Source organism: Pipistrellus kuhlii, unplaced genomic scaffold, assembly GCF_014108245.1.
Source record: "Pipistrellus kuhlii isolate mPipKuh1 unplaced genomic scaffold, mPipKuh1.p scaffold_m20_p_1, whole genome shotgun sequence".
Taxonomy (NCBI): Eukaryota; Metazoa; Chordata; class Mammalia; order Chiroptera; family Vespertilionidae; genus Pipistrellus; species Pipistrellus kuhlii.
Window position 1 is genome coordinate 39,493,574 of NW_023425404.1, and position 5,175 is coordinate 39,498,748.

The window sequence follows — 5,175 nt, forward strand, 5'->3', positions numbered from 1 at the left end:
AGGGCACATGGTTCGGGTTCCATCCCCTTTAGGAGGCAGCCAGTCAGTGATTCTCTCATCATTGATGCTTCTCTCTCCTTCTCCCTTCCTCTCTTAAATCGATAATAAAAAAATATATATATATTTTTTAAAAAAGCAAACAAGACTCCTTGGGGGAATGGCTGAATCCAGGCCTAGAGAAGAAAAATATAAAGCAAATCAGAAATATTTTATCTCCTCACCTCACAATAAGGAAAAACTTTAAAACCAATGCTTTCTTACAAAAAGGACCCAGGGTCCATCTTAAAGGGAATCCTTCTAGCCAAATTTGGGACCATTTTGGGGATCAAAAAGAATAAAGAAAGTGATTATGTTACCGGAAAGTGGACCTGGCCCTGAGCACGTCTGTCTGAGGCCGGCTTGTAGTGTGTAGATTATTGACTTCATGTAGGAAAATTTCACAGCACAAGTCCAGGTGAAGTTTAGAGGACGTTTATTAAAGCTGCAGACGGTGAAACAAGGAAGAGCTGGAGAAATGGGCCTAGGCTGGTCTGCTTTGACTCACTAAGAAGTCAGTGAAGCTTGGCTGATGTGGCTCAGTGGCTGAGCATTAACCCATGTATCAAGATATCAAGAAGTCCAGGTTCGATTCCAGGTCAGGGCACATGCCGGAATTTCTGGCTGGATCCCCAGCAAGGGGTGTGCAGGAGGCAGCTGACCAATGCTGATGCATCAATGTTTCTATCTCTCAACCTCTCCCTTCCTCTCTCTCTAAAATCAATAAAAACATATTTTTGAAAAAAGTCAGTGAAAAGGGGGCCTCGGGAACAGGTTCAGGGGATTAGCTTGGGATGAACTGTCACTGCCCATTGCTGCCCTGGTTACATGTCTCCTGAAGTTCCTTAGAGTTTAGGAGATGCATGCCTGTGGGGGAAGTTGAGAGCAGGGGAGAGGAGGCACCTGTATGCTCCTGTGAGGGAGCATTTCCCCGGAACCTTCATTTTAAGGTTCTAAAGGCTTGGAGTTAGGGGAGGTCTTAGGGGAGGATCTCAATAGAATGTCCATCAGCTTTATGATGAACCAACTTGGGCTATCTTCTAAGTCTTCCATTTGTAAAATTAAAACCCAAAGAGGTTAAGTGGTTTGCCTAAGGCCACAGCGTTAGCAAGCAAGAGAGCTCTGCCTCTTATTCCTACTAGTCTTTGCTACCTCTCCTGAAAACTAACCTCACTTTTTAAAAAATATATATTTTATTGATTTTTTACAGAGAGGAAGAGAGAGGGATAGAGAGTTAGAAACATCCATGAGAGAGAATCATCAGTCAGCTGTCTCTTGCACATCCTATATTAGGGATGTGCTCACAACTAAGTATATGCCCTTGACTGGAATCAAACCTGGGACCTTTTGGTCCGCAGGCCGACATTCTATCCACCTAGCCAAACCGGTTTTGGCATAACCTCACTTTTTTGACATGTGAAAAATTTAACCTCTCTAGTAATCCTTTGGCTTTTCCATATCAAAATGACTGGGGGCAGGCAGGGCACACGTGAGGCCTTGACATTGGTCCCTGTCTCTCTCCAGGCCTGTGGCTTCTCCTGCTCCTTAGACCTTTGACCTTGGACTACAGGATGCCTCGGCACTGACAACAGCCCAAACACTGAGTTCCCTTCTCAACCACCTTGATGTTAGTGTCTCCTCATTTTATTACTAACTTGGTCTTACTTTCACTGACTTGGCCACAGCTGATTTAAAAAACACAAAACACCTTCTTTGCATAATTGAAGCAAATCCTAACATAACCAAGTCAACATAATCATATCTTGACCATGCCCACTGGAAAGCTCAAGTTTGAAACAAGATTGCTACATGCAGGGCAGTAATACCCCCAATCTCCAAAGGGATGGTTTGAAACACACCAACCTGTACACTAACCCATCAAGCTGAGTTTGCTCAAGAACATTTTGCAAGTAATGAAACAATAAAAAATGAACATGTTGTCCAACCAGCCCTTCTTTCCACAAAGGAAGTAGTGGAGAGGCCCTATGGAAGTCAAGCATAAACCGCAGGGCTTCAGTTTGCTATGTAGAGAAGTAAAAACTACTCAAAGAAACACACACACACACACACACACACACACACACACACCTCAAAGATCTTTAAGAAGTTGGGATTGAACTATTCTACTACTTTCCTCCCATTCCCCTGACCTTGCCTTTTCATTTTAACATTTTATTTTATTTTTCCTATTCTGACTTGCTTGTAATTTATTTTTCTTCTTGGACTGGAACACAGTTGGTTTTTATTCTATAACTAGGGACCCAGTTCACGAATTCATGCACCTTTAAAGGAACTGTGGGCTATGAGGCTGCGATAGGCACAGGAGCAGGTCTCAGCCCATCCTTTGCGTCCTCACCTGGCCCCTCCTACCTCGGCCCCAAGTCTCCTGTCTGCCAGCAGCCCCACTCCCACTGCCAGCACTCCCAGAGAGACTGGGGCCAGCACCAGCAGTGGGTGGGAGCAGGGCTGGTGCCATCAGCAGGCGTGAATGGCAACTGCTGCCCCGATCGCTCCTCAGGGGCAAGGGGAGTTGGAGAAGCCCTCAGGGGCGATCAGGGCTGACAGCCACTGCTCGCACTCGCTGATGGTGCCAAGTGATCGAGAGACTGGCATCACACACTGGCAGTGGGTGCAAGTGGTGGCTTCAGCACCAGCACTGGGTGTGAGTGGGACCAGCACTGGCAGCAGATGCAAGTTCTGGGGGGAACCACAGTGCGAGGGAGCAAAGAATTTTCAGTAACTACCAGAGGCTCACCCCAGTGACAGTGACTAGCACCCCACTTTGGTCTGGTGCCCCTGCTCACATTCTCCACCATCCCGCCACAGCCAAGGCCCGCCATGTACCACACATGCCCCTTTGTGTTCAGTGCATGTCATAGGGAATGGTTGTTCAGTTGTTCTGGTTGTTCTGCCATTCAGTCTATTTGCATATTAGCCTTTTATTATATAGGATGTGTATTAGAAGTTTGGTCTAAAAATTTCTAGACTCTCAGTCCCTCTTCCCCAATCTAGCTGTTACTTACAATGAACTTCTTTTCAATAAATATCTAAAGAAGGTAGCTGTTAAGTAAAAATGAATGCTATATATAAAGTCACAAAATGTTATTTTCTGCCTTGTAAAGAAAAAAACACATCAGTGTGGGATATATAATATATATTCAAGCTGGGAGACAGTGGCATCAGACATGGAGTGGGCAGAAAACCCTAAAGTATTCGAGGAAACTTGGAGGATATTCTAGATATTGCAAAATAATCCCCAGAAGTTCAATGTGTTTGCTGAGTAAGGCCCTTGGCAAAACAATTCTGTGGGCTTATATTATTGGCACATTCCTTCCAAACGAGAGAGATACTTCTCCTGAATTTTTGGGCTGAGTTTCTCAGCTCTATATTGCTGTCTGCCTGCATATGGAGCCTAAAATTAGCTGTGAAAGCAGGCATAACAAGCTGCTGGCCTGGGTTTTATTTGGTCTGCGCACTTATTTTTTAAAAACAGAAATTTACACATAAAAACCCAGATGTCCACTTCTCTTGACATTTTGGAAAACCTGGCAACATTGGACTTGTTTTTCCCTTTAGTGAAGGTTGATTGCCTCCCAGGGCCATGAACTCTGAGGGCCAGGAGCTCCTTGCCCTCAGCTTTATTTAAATGTCTGGCTCCTGGAAGCATCTGACACAGGTCTGAGTTTGAGACCTGTGTTATCCAGGTTCAGTTCATTTAGATAAAACCATTTCTTCTTGACAAAGGTAGGTGTTTACATCTAGTAAGGCATTTCACATTACATCATTTTATTTAATCCTCCCAGCAACCCTTTGAAATAACTATAATTATTTATAGCCACTTTAAAAACATGATTCTGACTCTTTGGGAGGCTGTGTAACTTGCCCATGGTCACACAGTTAGCTAGGAGCAGAGTCAAGATTCAAACCCAATGCCTACGCTGTCAGATAAGGAAGGAGAAGTGAATGTCGAGGTCAGTTATCTACAACTGATTTCCTTGAAGAACAAAAAAATGACATGGATTGTCAAAAGGACCATGGGTCAAAGACCCAAGGATATGGATTAAGAATACAGACTTCTTTTTATTTTATTTTCTGAGGATCTTACCACTTATTAGTTGGTAACCTTGGGACATTCCCTTTCCTCTCTTGGCCTCAGTTTCACAGCCTGTAAAAGGAGGGGAGTATAAGGGGGACAGTGAATGATGGGACCTCTAAAAGCCCCTGATCTTCCATCTTACTGTGTTCCCTACCTACCAACTAAAGAATTTATCCCCTTTCTTTGGCTCCCTCTGCTGGACATGGAGCAAGAGAACATTTTGTTGCTCAAAAGATTTCAGGTTTAATTCAATTATTTATCAAAGGTGTGCCCTATACAAGGTCAAAGTGGGCTCCTGGTTACTTGTTGAGGAGACTTAGACTAGAAATGATTATGAGTCACTTTCTGATCACCACTGAGCAAAGCAAACAAAGTGAAGGTCTAAAGTAACTCGAGATTTTATTGTATACATGGAAGTCATAGATCCAGAAAACACTATAATAATAATCATCATGAAAATAATGAGCTGAGACGGGGGTGGAGGTGGGACTGGAGGGGGTTGATGGGGGGAAAAGGGGGACATATGTGATACTTTCAATAATAAAGATTGTTTTAAAAACTTATTGATTTGAGAGAGAGAAAAGAAAGAAAAAAATGAGTGCTAACATTAAGTACAACAGGCCAGGCAATATCTAAAGGACTTTATCTATTTTCATTTCCATTTTATCCTGTGCCATTGTAGGTCCAAATTTTCTTATTCTTGCTGCACTAGGATGGGGGTTAGAATTCAATCCCCTCCTTTTCCAGATGAAGCAATTGAGGCCCAGGGACATTAAATGACTTACCCACACGAAGCCACAGAGCAGCTGGCTGTTGACAGAGCTAAGACCAAACACTAGTCCAGAAATCTCTTTATTCCTTTATCCAGCTCCTCCAATTTAAAACCTGGCTGAGGAGATAGGTTTCACACCAAGAAATAATTAATACCAGAAGGAGACCTGTAATTAGAAGCTGAGATTTCAAGAGGGAAAGGGGCCTGAGAGACCATCTAGTAGGATTTTTTGCTCAGACAGAAACCTCTCTGCATCCCCCCAGACAACTGG

General features: G+C 43.5%; 1 long non-coding RNA gene across 1 annotated transcript; it reads right to left on the bottom strand.

The window, feature by feature from the left end:
- Positions 1 to 455: 455 nt before the first annotated feature.
- Positions 456 to 2,406, bottom strand: LOC123652408. Its single transcript, XR_006741745.1, has 2 exons — positions 1,437 to 2,406; positions 456 to 1,205 (listed from the first exon to the last, which is right to left on the bottom strand). It is a non-coding gene; the product is annotated as an uncharacterized LOC123652408 (long non-coding RNA).
- Positions 2,407 to 5,175: the final 2,769 nt, after the last annotated feature.